This window comes from Hyla sarda, chromosome 3 (genome assembly GCF_029499605.1).
Source record: "Hyla sarda isolate aHylSar1 chromosome 3, aHylSar1.hap1, whole genome shotgun sequence".
Lineage (NCBI taxonomy): Eukaryota > Metazoa > Chordata > Amphibia > Anura > Hylidae > Hyla > Hyla sarda.
The window spans coordinates 286,724,815-286,740,794 of record NC_079191.1 but is presented as its reverse complement, the minus strand read 5'-3'; the positions used below and the strand labels follow the sequence as shown (position 1 = coordinate 286,740,794).

At 38.4% G+C, this 15,980-nt stretch overlaps 1 protein-coding gene and 1 long non-coding RNA gene across 5 annotated transcripts in view; one reads left to right on the top strand and one right to left on the bottom strand.

Annotated features, from left to right (window-relative positions):
- Positions 1–15,980, bottom strand: part of PACRG (parkin coregulated) — a 634,469-nt gene that overhangs the window by 216,796 nt on the left and 401,693 nt on the right. The window lies entirely within an intron of this gene.
- The window catches only part of LOC130362404 (uncharacterized), a 52,611-nt gene continuing 44,374 nt past the window's right edge, over positions 7,744–15,980 (top strand). The window contains exon 1 of the long non-coding RNA XR_008891402.1: positions 7,744–7,966. This is a non-coding gene — a long non-coding RNA (uncharacterized LOC130362404). The remainder of the gene's footprint in view (positions 7,967–15,980) is intronic.

Below are 15,980 nucleotides of genomic sequence, written 5' to 3'. Positions count from 1 at the left end.
GTTCGCTCATTTCTAATATATATATATATATATATATATATATATATATATATACACATATACATATATATATATATATATATATATACATACAGTGACCCCTCGACCTGCGATGGCCCTTAAAATATGATGGTTTCAACAAACGATGGTCCATTTGGAACAGATTACCATCTTATGTTGAGGGACCACTGTGTATATATATATATATATATATATATATATATATCATAAGACTCATACCCTGACATAGTACACACAGGTAACGTAAAAAGTGCTTGCTCCAGAGTGTCCTAATTTTTCATATAAGTATGCTTTTTTCTTTTAGTGTCACAACGAGTGAATACAGGTTCTGAAAACGTCTACTAACTATTCTAAAATGCAAGGAATGTGTTAAGGCACCAGAGTTACTTCCCATTGAAACTTTCAAGAGGTTGTCACTTCAGCTTGGAAATACTGGTATTTTACAGCTAAGAAAATATAGGCATTCTTCTGAACAATCTCAAAATGTATTTGAGTGATGGCATGTCAACTGCAATGACAGGTAAAATTACATTCCCTTTGCTACTGTATGAGTAGCAGGGCAAATAGGACAGGCAGGTGAAATGCACTTTTTCTCTGTTTTTTTCATGAGTAATCATACTTTTCCACTTACAATTTTACTTTTAACTTCACTTTTTCATGACCTGCCAATGACTTTCTAGCAAAAATAAGTGTGCGCAGACAGCATAAAGACTTTCAGTCCTAAGCAAGCATTGTTCCCTATTTCTTAAGGTTGTTTTTCTAATAGTATATAATTTATAAAAGAACAACTGCAATCACCAAATAGCAAAAGTTTAAAATCAATGGTAGTAATCAAATGTAATAATGCAGAATGTATTTTATTGTACGTTACTATGCTATTTTATGCGGCAAGGAAATGTGCCTCTATATTCGTACAAACTCATATGTAATTTTAATACTGTTTTTTATCTGTATAAATATTTGGTTAGCTGAAAGCTTAAGAAATGTTATAAAAGAATCAATAATAGATTTAATTTGCATATATAAATCTAAAGGAATGATTTTATCACTATTGTGTTTAGTTTATTTTAGACATAAAATACAAATACAGATGTACCTAACAGGGCCAATTGGTGATAAATCATCCATACAATTTGAGCTTTTATTAATGTATCCCACTGGTGATCTCAAACAACCAGGGATGTGGAAATCCTATTGCCCGACGGTCGGGACATGCAGTTCCGGGCACGTGAATTTTTCATAGATTTAGCCTTGTGTCGGGCAAGCAGGGCTGGACCGACTCTCCCCCCCCCCTTTTTTTCTTAATACACGGGCAGATGCAGACTTGCATGGGACGGCAGTCTGCACTTCACACCAGCGCTCAGGGTGTATGGAGCGGGCTCCTGACTCGAACCGGCTCCATACCTGGTGGCCCCCAACTGATTTCAGCAGCCGAGGGCCGCCGATAATAGCCCGGCATGCGGCAATCGCCGTTGCCGGCTATTAACCCTTTAGATCACCGCTGTCAAAGCTGACAGTGGTGTCTAAAGGGATCTTTAAACCATCCCTGTTGGTCTAGCGGGATGGATCGCACCCCCTTGGGCGATCCCTTGTGGAGGTAGCCAGAGGGCTTACCTCAGCATTCATGGCTGCTCCCATAGATCTGCATTTGATTGAGTCTGCCTTGAGCAGGCTCAACCAAATGAACACAGATCAATGGAGTTCAATAGAACTGCATTGATCTGTAAGAGGCATCTAAATGATTCCTAAAAAAGTGTATTTTAAAAAAAAAAGTTTAACAAAAGTTTAAAAACACACATTAACCTCTTCCATATTAAAAGTTCATATCACCCCCCTTTTTCATTAAAAAAATATGTGAGCATAATAAAAATAAACATATTTGGTATTGGCGCATGCATAATTGACTGAACTATTAAAAAAGAAAAACATTTCTATCCCGTATGGTAAATGGCATTAACGTAAAAAAAAAAATATATATATATAGCAAATCACAAAATAGCATTTTTTATGTTTATAACATCATATCCAAGTAAAAAAAAGTGTTCAAAAAGTCCGATCAATACCGGGATGGTACCGATACAAACAGCATATTACAGCCCAAAAAATTAGCCCTTATACAGCCGAGTATATGGAAAAATGTTAATGTTATAGGGGTCAGGGATTTTTTTTTAAATTAAAAAGTAAAAAACAAAAAATGATTATTAAAAACATGATGGAAACTAAACAAATTTGGTATACTCGGCCCCGCAAAAAACAAGACTCATATGGGTCCATAGTTGGAAAAATAAGAGTTTGGCTATTATAGGACGAGGAGGAAAAAACAAAAGTGCAGAAACTAATAAATACTGCATCTCACACCGGCGCTCAGGGTGTATGGAGCGGGCTGACTCGAGCCGGCTCCATACCTGGTGGCCCCCAACTAATTTCAGTAGCTGGGGGGCGCCAATAATAGCCCGGCATGCGGCAATCGCCCTGGCCGGCTATTAACCCTTTAGATCAGAAACTGCAGAAACTGATAAAGACCTTATTTACATATTATTTTGGTTGAAATTATTTTATCTACCAGGACAAGTGGATTTTCTTGAGGGACAAGTAGATTGTGTTCTGCTTTAGTCCGTTGGACAAGTAGTTTTTTTTAAATTTCCATACCCCTTCTGGGTGCTAAAGGCATTTGCCCTCAGTGCTCAAAGTGTACATTACTATTGCTCACCCCAATATACCCTATGTTATGAAAGTACAGTATGGTGACCTACCAAACTCTACTACTCTGACTAGCAGTTTTATCTTGAGTACAGCCTTATTACAAGATTTAGCCCCACGGAAATGAACAAGCTTGTAATAATATGAAGAAATGATAAATGGATATGAATTAAATAGCCCGATGGCTTTTATACTGCCTTGCTAGTTTGGTCCAATAAGTCCTTATTCAGGACTTTATGACTATTATTATAGGATCCTGATGTACTGTCTTTACAGGACCTGATGTTCCTCATCATCTTAAATATAATAACTTGAATCATTTTTTTATTCTTCTTCAGATTATAATAATGTCCTGTAGGACACATTTACAATGCTATAATACAGCCCCTCTCCCTAGGTAACCAACTATATTGTTGTATGAAAGGGATCAAATCCCATAATGAACATTGCAGGTTTTCTTGCTTTGTTCAAGGATATGATTTTATTCTATGAATTGTCCTTACAGGAACAAAGACAAAAGAAAAAATAGATATTGGCCAGGTGTTTTTTCCATTTGAAAAGTCATTTATAAAAAGAATAAATACAGTAGAGAAACTGCGAGGTGCAATGAGTTTCTGGTCCGGAATAGACCCTTTCTCAGGCCCGTCTGTACCGTACCAGAAACGCTATCCACCATGCGGTTTCTATATTATTTTTATTGTTTTAATAAATAATCTGTCAAACTGGACAAGAGTATGGCCAACCAGAAGCCAAGTGTGCATACTTGCCTGATGAAGTGCCCACTACGGGCAGGAAACGCGTTGCTTTTATGTACTTGGAATAAATAATTATTATGAACTTGAGGACCTATTCTACCTAATTTATTGCTGTTTATGCGTCTGTGAAGATCCATGTTTGCAATACTTTTTTGGCTTCTGCTGTTTGGACCGGTGAGCAAGTATCGACCGGAGGATCGTGGTTGCTAACAGACCTTCTTTTATTAATATGCTGTACGGTGTTGTGCGCCTAGCGCAACACCTTCTGGTAAGTTTGACCTTAATTGCACTTTTTGTCTTTACAAGAGTATGGCCAAGATACTAGTTTTTTTTTACTAGTCTTCCTGTATGATTCCCGACCCGCAGAAAAGTTTGGGTGGATCTATGGCTGCTGACTCCACGTTTATTCCACATGCCTGTTCAGATGTTGTGCTTTAAAGGAGGTAAACACAAAGGGGGAGATTTATCAAAACATGTGAAAAGGAAAAGGTGACCAGATGTCCATAGCAACAAATCAGATTGCGCTTTTAATTCTTAAAAAGGCCTCTAAAAAAAGATCTGATCTGATTGGTTACTATGGACAACTTTCCTCTGCACAGGTTTTGATAAAGCTCCCCCAAAGCTTTGTCTTACCCATAAATACTTTCAGCTACTTTCAGATAAACACAATTTCTGCAAATTGCCTTGTAAAACACAAAAATAACATGTTTTGAGCTATTCCAAAAATGCTATTTTGTAACATTAAAGGGTGTATTCACACGTACACTATCCTGCGTAAATTTGATGCTGCAGATTTGAAGCTGCAAATTTGATACTGTGTTCAGTCTTTTATTTTACATTGAACTCTGAAGCATAAAATCTGCAGCTTCAAATCCTTCCCATCAAATATGCACAGGATAAACCCTAAGAGTAGGGTCACACATGCCATATTTTGCTGCGTATTTGCTGCTGCATATTTTCCTACCCATTGAAGTCAATGCATAGCAAAATACACAGCTGATTTTGCTACCTATTGACTTCAATGGGTAGAAAAATACAAAGCAGCAACTAAGTAGCAAAATACAGAACAAAGGACCCCACCTGTAGCTTGATTGACATACGAAGCGTTGTACATTAGTCAAGAAGGGACTGGGAGGTGAAGGCAAGTGAAAAGGCATGCTAGGCTGTGGCACTTAAGAAGCTTGGCCCTGCCTCCTGGACATTTCCCAGACAAATAAAAAGGAAATGTTATACGTTTGGCAACCACCTTCAACTGTAGGAAAGGTACAGTTGTCTTTGATAGCCTGTCTGGAGCTCTCAGCAGCACACACACTTACAGATCCCTCTAAGAAGGTTCTTGATAAATGTCCTAAAATTGTAGGGTCATTTTATAGCTTACACTTTTTTCCCTTATTATTAAGAAACCACATCTCTGTCACAAGTCCCATTTTCAATATGTCTGAATTGTAGCAGTCTTAGTAAAGCATTATTTTGAAATTAGATCTAGAACGTTTGCTTATCAGAATAGCGAACAGAATAATCCAATAATATCTGCTGGCTTTTGTTAATGTAATGAAAGCTAAACCCCATTATTAACACATTTCTGAATGATACTGTTATTTCCAGTTAATTACATTCTGCTCTTCGTGCACGGAATATAGATGGATGCTAATGCTGGCATGTGTAGTGCTACAAACATCTGTTATTATGTATATATACATAAACCAAGATTAACTACATTTTACTTGCAGACAGCAGGTGGATTGTTTCTCTCTATATAGATATTTTAAATTGGATCTGTGAAAGCTTCATAATGTAGTACTTTCTCAATGAAGTATTGATTTTTCTATACACAGGCAAAACTATTTGCAATTAAAAGCAACCTTTGTTTTTAGGCCATAAATCACATCCACCTTAGAACTAGACCCAGACTCACCATTTGTATGAAAGCTAATTTCTGCTTACAATGCAATATCCCTTTCTGATAAATCTGCATCTACTTTAAAAGAAAAATGCATAATATTCTCAATATTATAATATCTATCGACATAGAAAGAATTAATAGAGACAGCAGACATACACCACAAAACTGCTTGCCTTGACTCTACCAGCACTCGTGAATTTTGCTATGAGAGCAAACCTTGAATCTGGAGCCACATAACACATTGGCCCTCATTTACTAAGAAAATCGGGTTGTAAGTCTATCTTGCTTTCTTACCCGACTGCTTTTTCCCCCTGGTATTTATTATTATGTCGCATCCTGTTTGTCGCACGTGGGTTTTGTTGGTTTTGGTTTCCAACTCCTCTGAGCTTTCGGGAAAAAATCCACAACAATACAACAAATTCGGGTTGGAAACCTTTATAAATACGTGGGAAAGCTCAGAAATGTCGGGTTACGCCCCTTTTTCGGGTTTGGGAGAATCCACATCGGGTCCGTCGGGAAAAAATGTTGCATCGTGTCGCAGACTGGCGCATGATGTCTGCGACATGGCGCAGACAAAGATGCGACAAAAAAACCCGACAAAAGAGGTCGGGTTTAGAATAGTAAATGAGGGCCATTATCCTTAGACTGGTCTCCATGTAGCGTTCTCCTGAACACAAGGTCCCATTCAAGCCATGCCTTATTTTCTTTGGCAAACTGTGTACAATGACTGTGCCACAATTGCCTTATGCCACCATTCTGATTTTGGTGCAATAGTCATAGTAAATATGGGCCAAAGGGGGGGGGGGATATTCAAAGAATTTAGCACCACTCTTTTTGATTAAACTGTGGCGCACACTATTAGTGCCACATATTCATAAATTTAGCGCTCTGTTAGCCAGTTTTTTTTTAAAGGGGCATGGTTAGGCTTTTTGTGCTATTAGCACCCTATTTTCAAAGATTTAGCACCACTTTCTGGCGTACAAAATGTCACAGCTAATACCAAGAATACCTGGTGTTAAATGGTTTGCTATTTGTGCTATTTGCCCCAAATTTTCAAAAGACCAAACACACTTTTGAAAATCAGGTGCAGTTAAAAAAAGAGCACTAATAACACAAGTCTTTGAATATTCCCCCAATGTGTTTTGTTTGTAACAGTTTTTGTACGGTCTTTTGAGTCAATGTCACTTTTCTTCAGTACGCAGTGTGTACTAGTTATGAAGGTTGTTTTTGTAACTTTGATCAAAATGACATGAAAATGTGACTAAAACTGCTGAAAAAACTGCACAGTCATTTTTTGTTATTCCATGCATTTTAAGTTACCAGAAAAAAAAAAAACATTTTCCAGGGTGTTTTTTTCTCTTTTTTTCTTGCAAAAATATGCAGCATGGATTTTTTGGTTAGTTTCTGGCATTTTTTTCCCCCATAGACCACCAATGTTTATTCCATAAAAAAAAAAAAAAAAAAATCCACAACAAAACACTTGTGTAAATGTATGTTGCAATTTTTGTGACATTTTTCATATTACAAATCATGCGGTTTCAAGAAAAATCACTGAATCACATGAAGTATGAAACATGATTAAGAACCTGCCGAAGCCGCAAGCAGGGTATATGTGCCTCTCTACCTCTGTATTTGTAAAGCTATCTTGTGAATAGACTTCTTAGGCTATATTCACACTACTGAATTTTTGAGCTGAGAAATTCTGTTCAGAAATTAGGATGCAGCAGCCTTCCAATGTGTTGAATAGGATACTGCTTAACCGTGCACAAAACTGAATTTCCGCAGTGGGACTTCTAATTTTGGATACAAACGGACATGTTCATTCTTTTGGCAGATTTCCATGGGGGCTGCACTTCTGGCAACAGAAGGGTTTTGGTGGCGCCCACTAGAGATGAAATCTCCAACCAGAATATCTCTGGGCAGAGATTCCGTACTATGAACATAGTCTTGGGTTACATATCTCCACATGGTCAATGTTTGCTTTTGTAAATATACCCCAACAGCTGATGTGGTTGCCAGACAGAGTCAAGCCTCATACTGTGTCCATTCGAAGGTAACTGCTACCTGTATTCCAATACAAATTTTATTTGCTCACTTCTCCCCTGCTCTATTGGAATAGCTCCAAAGGAAAGGAAAATACAGTTATACAGTACATTAGGTAATAATCAGGTTTACAATGCAGCATTATGGATCTAATTTTCCCAGAATTTTTATCAGATATGTTTATTTATTTCATAATATGGAAATAGTCTTCATTCATTCTGACTTCATTGTTACTTTTAAAGCACAGATACAGCACAAAAAGCAATGACCAAAGCCTTATCACTGACATTTCACAGCACTCAAACAATTGAGTTACTGTATTCTGAAGGTTAGAAAAGCTTTTTAAACACATTCACAGTAGGAATTCATTAAACTATCTTAGAAAAGAGCTGGAAAACTCATGTTGCAATTGAGCACATGATCACTCCTATTACAGGAATTAGTATGCATTTAGCAAAGATCCACTGTGCTTCACAAGGAAGAAGATTTTGTTGTTGTCCTTCAAACATACATGACTTGGATACGCGATGTTATATGTCTACAAGTAAGTATCGCACATGTAAACTCATTTCTTAAATTCTAACTTATTCTTCAGCTTCTAAATAATCCACAGAGACAGCATGATATGGTAATTGATACATTCTATTTGATGCCTGGTTGCTTTGTGGCAGCACATTTCAGCAGTTAGTTGGCCATGGACATAAGCTTCTTGATAATGAAGTCTGGGTACCTGATGAGTTTTCTACTATTTATTTCCTAATTCCTTCCCCTACAAATAAGCTGTATCTGAGGAACATACACATATCCCCTCTATTTATTGTGACCCAACATCCATGGCAATGGGGGAATCAAGATCAATAATTGTGTATTCCAGATATCTACTGATACGTTCAGATATAGCATTCTGTAAAACAGAAATCATAAATTGGAATCTGGGTCTCTTTATATTACTCCAAAAATAATTCAGCTGTGACAAGAATATGACTTCCCAGATTTCACACTGCCATTTATCACACCTAGTATATTGGCTTTGCTACTAAGTGGTCAGACAGGGATTTTGTACATTACATGAGTTATTGTATAGCCATGTGGAGAAAGACCCAAAAGGTTAAAAGGGAGAAAATATAGAAATTGAATGGCTCAATGGATTGCACTGGGATCATGAGCTGCTTTGCTCTAGGCTCAAATCTAGCTCAGGTTAGTAGTAACTGAAAATCAATGCTACTTGAAAGCTTTTCAGTTTTAGTTTTCCTTCCAATGGCACCAAAAACAAATAGTCAACTGAGGGTTTTACATAAACTACTCTTCACACTCAGCCTGAAAATAAGTACCAAAATACAATATGACTAAAAGCACAAAGGCTGGATTCTACAGAAAGGAGAAATAGAAGGCTCAGTTCAGATAAAACATTCATGAGTGTCTAGGAACAATCATATCTAAGTGTTTTCTAAGCAAATTACTGTTTTCCATTTGTTTGGGCCCATCATTTTAAAATGACAGTTATCTTCAATATATGTATTTAAAGGGCTTTTCCAATGTCAGGTAATAGAAACAAAAATGTTGCTGAATGATATAGCATTGCTTATCTGCCTGCCCCAGTTCCATTTGTTCGGGGGTCTCAGTCCAGTACTTCCTGGTTGAGCAGAGATTTAGTACTACAATTCCCAGATTGCATTGCTTTCCCTCAGCTCTTCATCAAAGCCCTCTCCCTCTACCTGCTCCCCTCCCACAGCACTACCACCCAAGCTGTTGCAGAACATCTCATTTCACACCAGACAATGAAGGAAGTTGCAGCACCTACTTCATTTATTGCCAGACCCTCTGCCTGTGGCTAAGTACAAGGCAGCATGCTGTCAAGCCACCTCATTCTTCCCTAAATGAACCGATAAAGATATATGTGTGTGTTGAGGGTGCAATGAAAGGGCAGGTGTTATTACCCTAGGGAATGGCATTAACCCCTTGTGTTCATGACGCCAGGGCGTGGTTATCCTCTACACCACCTGAGGTATGACCGCTGGTTCCTGGGCCAGGCAAGGGGCAAATAATCACTCCATTGCAAGGTTACAGAACAACGGCAGCTTTACTGAGGAAGACAGATGGTATAGTCTTTACAGCTCACTTAGGCCCAAGGAGATGACCAGTGACTTTAGTAGAATTGCGGGCTCGCTGGGACTTGTAGTGAACTTGGGCTTAATTATGCAATCACCCCTGACTTTAGCAGGCCTGTGGTTGCTTACCAGGTTTTGACTTTCACCTGAAGGAGTACAGGACTGATGGAAGCGTGGCTGCGTGGTTAGGCCTTGGTCTCCCTTAGGACACTAGACACTCTCAGGTCTTGACTGTACTGCTCCTCAGCATGCAAAGAACTGAACTAACTAGCTCCTCCCTGCAATATATGGGAGCAATTTGAAGGAATCCCATAGGTTACCCACAAGTCACCTGGTCACTGACACCTTCGCTGGTTACATGACTTAACAACAGGACTTAAAGACATATTCACTTAAATACAAAACATTAAAACTTTATATGAACCATTATGTGAGGAGAGTCCTGAAGAGTGTGGGTCCAGGGGACTGGGACTGAGTCCACCAGTAAGGACCAAACAGTGTACAGAAGGGCCACTTCTGTGTACACAACAGGGTGATGGTGATGCAGGCCATGGGGCTGGTGAGAGGTTTTGACATCCCTCAGGGGGTGGAACTTGAGCTTAGAAACAAGATCCAGCCAAGCCTTCTGAGACAGCAAAGAATGATGCATCACCTCAGGAGAGAGAAGCCAGGAGCTGCTGAGACAAACCACACTGAAAAGAGAAGGACTACACAACTTCCTGTCACAACAAGCACAATTTGTTATAACAGTATTACATTAAGTTAATATATCTTGGGGGCATAGAGTTAGTAAATTACAATTTTCTGGTACGGATATGCTGTGTATTTAACACAACAGGAAATCCACTGGGCAGTGGGAAAAACACAGTGTATTTTGCTCTGAGCAGATACACAGGGCTTCCCCATGGAAGCCCAGTGTACACAATTTGTAGGCGGGCCCATGGTGACTCTCTCCCCAATCTTAGCATACACGTTTATTGAAAGGGTCAAAATATAGCCAACAGGTATGAGTGTATGAATATTTGAACTCTATTTGAATGTGCATGACCATGGCACTAGAAAATTAGTTTTTCAATGTAATGACTGCAAGCAAGGATTCTAAAAACCTCGAGGAATTGCTAGAGACAGAATATTAAAATATTGTATAACTTTTCATAATACAAAGAATAACCTTCAATTTCTAAAACCATATAAGCCTTTTAACCCCTTAACAACGCAGGACGTATACTTACGTCCTGCGTCGGCTCCCGTGATATAACGCAGGGTCGCCCAGCATCATATCGGGTCGGTCCCGGCGGCCATCAGCAGCTTGGCCCCATGGCTAATACCGGACATCGCAGTGATGCCCGGTATTAACCCTTCAGATGCGGTGATCAAAGTTGATCGGCGCATTTGAAGTGAAAGTGAAACCTTCCCGGCAGCTCAGTGGTGCTGTTCGGGACCGCCGCGGTGAAATCGTGGCGTCTCGAACAGCTTGCAGGATGTGAAGAGGGATCCCTACCTGCCTCCTCGCTGTCCAATCGCAAAATGACTGCTCCCTGCCTGAGATCCAGGCAGGAGCATTCGAGGGGCGATGACACTGATCAATGCCCTGCTATTGCATGGCAGTGATCGGTGTAGGAAATCAGTATGTGCAATGTTATAGTCCTCTATGGGGGATATAACATTGCTAAAATAAAGTGGTATTAAATGTGATTTAAACCCTTACATAATAAAAGTCTGAATCACCCCCCTTATCCCATAAAAAAAAATATGTAAATAAAAATATATAAATAATATGTGGTATCGCCGCATGTGTAAATGTCCAAACTATAAAAATATATTGTTAATTAAACCGCACGGTGAATGTGGTACATGTAAAAAATTCCAAAGTCCAAAGTAGCATATTTTTGGTCACTTTTTATACCATTAAAAATTATCAAAAAGTCAGATCAATACAAAAAATGGTAACAATAAAAACTTCAGATTACGGCGCAAAAAATGAACCCTAATACAAATAAAAATATATATAATATATAAAAATAAAAAGTTATAGGGGTCAGAAGATGACATTTTTAAACGTATACATTTTCCTGCATGCAGTTATGATTTTTTTTCCAGAAGTACTACAAAATCAAACCTATATAAATAGGGTATTATTTTTATTGTATGGACCTACAGAATAAAGAGAGGGTGTCATTTTTACTGAAAAATGAACTGCCTAGAAACGGAAGCCCCAAAAGTTACAAGATAGGGTTTTTTTTTTTCAATTTTGTTGCACAATAATAAATATTTTTTTTAGTTTCACTGTAGATTTTTGGGTAAAATGACTGATCTAATTACAAAGTATAATTGGTGGCACAAAAAATAAGCCATCATATGGATTTAAAAAAAAATAAAAAATGTAAAGGGTTATGATTTTTAAAAGGTAAGGAGGAAAAAACAAAAATGCAAAAACTGAAAAATGCTGAGTCCTTAAGGGGTTAAGTTGTTGTCTACTTTAAAAGGGTATTCCGGGATCTAACATTTAATTCCCTATTCAAAGGATAGGGGATAAGTTGTCTGATTGAGGGGGGCCCGCCGCTGGGACCCCCCGCGATCTCGCTGCAGCACCCGCATTGTACGCAGAGCTGCATCTCCAGTTTCTGAAACCTCCGGTTTCTGGGACTGGAGACATGAAGTAACGCTACGCCCCCTCCATTCATGTCTATAGGAGGGGGCGTAATGGCCGTTCGGTTTCTGAGACTGGAGACGCAGCTCCGCATACCATGCGGGTGCTGCAGCGAGATCACAGGGGTCCCAGTGGGTAACTGCCCCCCCGTGATCAGAAATCTTATCCCCTATACTTTGGATAGGGGATAAAATGTTAGATCCCGGAATACCCCTTTAAATGGGATTTCCAGCCATCCCTCCTTTTTCTCACTGGTGGTGTACTAGCCTGTACTTTTTATAATTCATCTATCCTAGCTGTAGACAAGTATAGTTATTTTGGTTAACCACATTAACATTTTTATTACATAGCTTATATGGATTTATACAATTTTCACCTAAAAAAACTGCAGAGTAAAGTGACAGAATGTGTAATTCAATCTAAGAAACACATGAATAAAGTGGGATCTTTTTTAAAGCTATTGTATTAACCAGTATAACTTGTACTTGATCAAAATTGCTTAAACAATTTGGGAGTTCTTTATTTTCAGCAACTCCCTTAAATGTAAAAAAATAAATGATAGTAGATAAACATGACGCTAGGCAAAACATACTTGAAAACATATGTCTCCTAAAATGTAACATCTTTATTTTCACTTACAAATATGAAGTGTTAGGAAATAAGGAAATGTTACATTTCAGGATGTACATCTTGTATTGGCTCCTCTATATGTTTGGATACCTGTGATTCACAATGTTTATTTTTCATGGTAGTTTACACAACATGTAATTGGTCATTGTATAAAGTCATATGATTCCATTAACAAGTAAATCTCTATTACATATATAACACACACATATTTATTTATCTAATGACTAACACAAGATAGAGGGCACTGCTTTAAAGAATGCCGACACCCATACCACCGCTATATGTCAGCCAATACTGTAGAGACTGGTATTTTGTCACTGTTGCGCGAAGTCCTAGTGCCCTTGAGTCCGGAGGTGCTGGGAACCAAGAAACCCAAAGTCATACTCAAATGAAGAAAAACTGGTACCCGCACTCACCACGAAGTAACAGCAGATCGATTCATCTGGTATCTCAAGTGGACTCGGCTTCAGGCTGGTAGCAGAGCGCTCTGCTACCAGCCTGAAGACGGATCCATCTGAGATGCCAGATGAGTCGATCTGCTGTTACTTCGCGCTGAGTGAGGGTACCAGTTTTTCTTCATTTGAGTATATTTATTTATCTATTTATTTATTTAGCATTAGGAATATCTTCATCCAGAATCGGTCTATCTATTCATTTTTGCTGGTTAGTGCCTTTCAGCCTTCTCTTTTCTACATGCTTCTGGATCACCTCTGCTTCTTTAATATGGGCTTTGTGACAGAATGGCCAAAAAGAAGTCTCTCTTTAGTAAAATACACATAAAAGTCTACCTGGAGTTTGCAAAAATGACTCTTAGACTCTTAGAGTCTAAGAAACAAGATTATCTGACCTGATGAAACTGAAATTGAACTTTCTAGCCAAAATTCTAAGCGTCTTAAGAAGCTAGGTACTGCTCATCTCCTGCCCAACACAATGCCTTCAGTGAAGCATGGTGGTGGCAGCATTATGCTGTTGGGGTGTTATTTTAGTGGTTCAGAAAGGGGGAGTGCTTAGGTTTGAGGGAAAGCTAACTGAAGCAAAGTATAGAGATATTCTCAAAGAGGTACTCCAGTGGAAAACAGACAGCTGGTGTGAGAAAGTTAAAAATATTTGTAAATGACTTCTATTTAAAAATCTTAATCCTTCCAGTACTTATCAGCTGTTGTATGCTACAGAGGAAGTTCTTTTCTTTTTGAATTTCTTTTCAGTCTGACCACAGTGCTCTCTGCTGACACCTCTGCCCATGTTTGTTTGCTATGGGGATTTTCTCCCACTCTGGACAGTTCCTGACATGGACAGAGGTGCCAACAGAGAGCACTGTGGTCAGACAGAAAATAAATTCAAATAAATTGAAGTAATTTACAAATCTGTTTAATTTACAGTTGATTTCAATTATTATTATTATTTTTTACAACGGAGTACCCCTTTAATGAAAACCTGATTAAGAGTGTTCTGGGCCTAAGAGTTTGCCAAAAGGGTCACAATACAATGACCTTAAGCACACATCCATCACTGGAGAGGAGCAGCCAGAGCCCTGACTTGAACATAGTAGAACATCTATGGCTGTCCACAGTCAGTCCCCATTCAACCTGACAGAGCTTGAGAGGATCTGCAGAGAAGAATGTCAGAAAATCCCCAAATCCAGGTGCGCAAACATTCATCATACCCAAGAAGACTGGAGGCTGTAATAATACATTCAGATAAGTACTGTGTAAAGAGTCTGAATACTTATGTGCACTATTTTAGTTTTTTCTTTTAATTAAATTAGTAAATTTTTGTAACATTCTGTTTTCACTTTTTATTTTGTAACATTCTGTGTTCACTTTTTATTTTAGCACAAGGCCTCAGCATAACAAAATGTGAAAAAGTGTAAACTTTGTGAAAAGTTTGAAAACTTTCCAAATCTTCCCGGTGATAAAATTAAAATGAAGAAAGAAAACAGATCATTATCTAAGGCACTGATGCCTAACTAGTGGCCTTCCAGTACTTTTCATCTTTACATGAAAGAGAAGCAGCACAAATGTAAAAAGTCAGCTCTGGCAACACAGATAGAAAGAACTAATGCAGAAGGAAAAAATGGGGCTTAGACTTGTAATCTGTGTGAGAGGTCATTATTACTATGTTGGGATTATTTACTACACAATTATTAACAAGAATATTAAACTAAAACTTGCACATAATAATTTTGACGTTTACTGGCTTCTTCTTCACTCAAACAGCCTCATTTAATGTACCCCATGAACCAAATAGGGCACATTAGTGTCATATCAATGTGTATTTATGGGGAACTGACAGCAGGTTAGTCCATACAAACCTGCTGGTATAGCTTTACAGCGCTCCTTACAATGATGCCCATGTTACTTGTCTCATGGGTAATCATTGCGCCTTTATTCTAAAACTTGATTCTAAAAAAATGGCCTTAGCCATTAAGGGTTCCAAATACCACTCCAAACACCACGGAGGATAATAGGCGCTGTCAATAAGGTGATCCAGGGGTGATGATGAAAACTCATTTTATTAAAACATGCTGTGCGTTACGAAACCAGACCGGTTCTTCTTCAGGCATCATGCCTGAAGAAGAAACCGGTCCGGTTTCGTAATGCGTAACATGTTTTAATAAAATAAGTTTTCATCATCACCCCTGGATCACCTTATTGGCAGCACCTATTATCCTCCGTGGTGTTTGGAGTGGTATTGGAATCTATTCTTCACTCTTGGGAGTGTGAGGAGGAATGTGCAGCAGCCTTAAATGACCAAGTGCATATACAGTCATGGCTGTAAATGTTGGCACCCCTGAAATTTTTCAAGAAAATGAAGTATTTCTCACAGAAAAGGATTGCAGTAACACATGTTTTGCTATACACATGTTTATTTCCTTTGTGTGTATTGGAACTAAACCAAAAAAGGAGGAAAAATGCTAATTGGACATAATGTCACACCAAACTCCAAAAGTGGGCTGAACAAAGTTATTGGCACCCTTTCAAAATTGTGGAAAAATAAGATTGTTTCAAGCATGTGATGCTCCTTTAAACTCACCTGGGGCAAGTAACAGGTGTGGGCAATATAAAAATCACACCTGAAAGCAGATAAAAAAAGACAGAAGTTCACTTAGTCTTTGCATTGTATGTGCCACTCTAAGCATGGACAACAGAAAGAGGAGAAGATAATTGTCT